Consider the following 1077-nt stretch of genomic DNA (forward strand, 5'->3'; position numbering starts at 1 on the left):
GAGGAAGGAAGATGGGAAAATCTGCTTCTGTAAAGATTTCCTGCCTTGGAAACCCGATGGGGATCCCTATGAGTCGGAATCAACTCCGGGGCAGTGGGATTTGGAAGTGGTAGCAGAGATTCTTAGTTCCTTAGCAATCAAAAAACCCTAACAATCAACCAATGATCTTTTTTTACATGATCATTTCATAACTAATTAATATGTTGTTAGGTGCAATTGAGTCATCTCTGACTCATAGCAACCCTACGCACAGCAGAAAGAAACACCACCCGGTCCTGAGCCAGCTCCATGATTCTTGTTACACTTGAGCCAATCGCTACTACCTCCCTATCAATCCACCTTGTTGAGTCTTGCCTCTTTCGTCAACCCTCCATCTCACCAAGCATGACATCCTTCTCCAGGGAATGGTCCCTTCTGACAACATGACCAAAGTATATGACATGAAGTTTGGCCATTCTTGCCTCCAAGGAGCATTCTGGCTGCATTTCCTCCAGGACAGACCTGTTAGTTCTTTTAGCAGTCCACAGTACTTTCAGCCATTCTTCACCAACACTACAGCTCAAAAGCATCAACTCTTCTTTGGTCTTCCTTATTCATTGTCCAGCTCTCACATGCATACTAGACAATTAAAAATACCATGGCTTGTGTCAGGAGCACCTTAGTCCTCAAGGAGACATGTTTGTTCTTCAGCATTTGAAAGAGGTCCTTTGAAGTTGATTTGCCAATTGCTATATGTTGTCTAGTGTCCTGACTGCTGCTTCCATTGGCGTCAATTGTAGAACCAAGCAATGAGAAGTCTTTGACAATTTCAAGCTTTTCTCCATTTATTGTAATGCTGCTTATAGGTCCAGCTGTGAGGATTTTTGTTTTCTTTATATCGAGATGTAATCTATACTGCAGACTGTATTCTTCAATCTTCATCAGTAAGTACTTCAAATCATCCTCACTTTCAGCAAGCAAAGTTGTGTCATCAGCATATCACAGGTTGTAAATGAGTCTTCCTCCAATCCTGATGGCATGTTCTTCTTCATATAGTCCAGTTTCTTGGATTATTTGCTCAGCATACAAATTGAATAA

Source organism: Orycteropus afer, unplaced genomic scaffold (assembly GCF_000298275.1).
Source record: "Orycteropus afer afer isolate SDZICR_OR568_19922 unplaced genomic scaffold, OryAfe1.0 scaffold01707, whole genome shotgun sequence".
Taxonomy (NCBI): Eukaryota; Metazoa; Chordata; class Mammalia; order Tubulidentata; family Orycteropodidae; genus Orycteropus; species Orycteropus afer.